We start from the raw sequence: 592 nt of genomic DNA on the forward strand, positions 1-592 counted from the left end.
TCGAAGTTGTGATAAAGAGTTGAGATTGCAATTGAGCGTACCATGTTGATGGCGCCATTGATGACCCATTCACCAATCACCTCAAAACCTCTTCCCCAAAAACCCCTCACCTATCAAATCCCACTATTCTCTTCACCACTCACATCCATCCTTCATAAAACCCCACCTACCTCACCATTCAAATTCAAACCACTTTCCCTCCCAAACCCACCCATTCATAACCGAACCATACCCCTCTCTCCACCCCTATATAAACCCATCTTCACTCCTTCATTTTCACACAACCTAAACACTACTTTTCCCCCTTTGGCCGAATCACAAAGCCACCTCCATCTCCTCCATTTCTTCTTCTTCTACTCTCTTCTTTCTTCTTTTGCTCGAGGACGAGCAAACCTTTTAAGTTTGGTGTGGTAAAAGCATTGCTTTTTGTTTTTCCATAACCATTTATGGCATCCAAGGCCGGAGAAACCTCTAGAAAGAGGAAAGGGAAGGAAAAAGCTTTCACCTCTGAGTCATGGGAGATGGAGAGATTCATCTCAAGGGTGCATCAAGACCACTTCTATGAAGTTGTGGCCTTGAAGAAGGTGATCCC

The sequence above is a fragment of the Arachis duranensis genome, chromosome 6 (assembly GCF_000817695.3).
Source record: "Arachis duranensis cultivar V14167 chromosome 6, aradu.V14167.gnm2.J7QH, whole genome shotgun sequence".
Taxonomy (NCBI): domain Eukaryota; kingdom Viridiplantae; phylum Streptophyta; class Magnoliopsida; order Fabales; family Fabaceae; genus Arachis; species Arachis duranensis.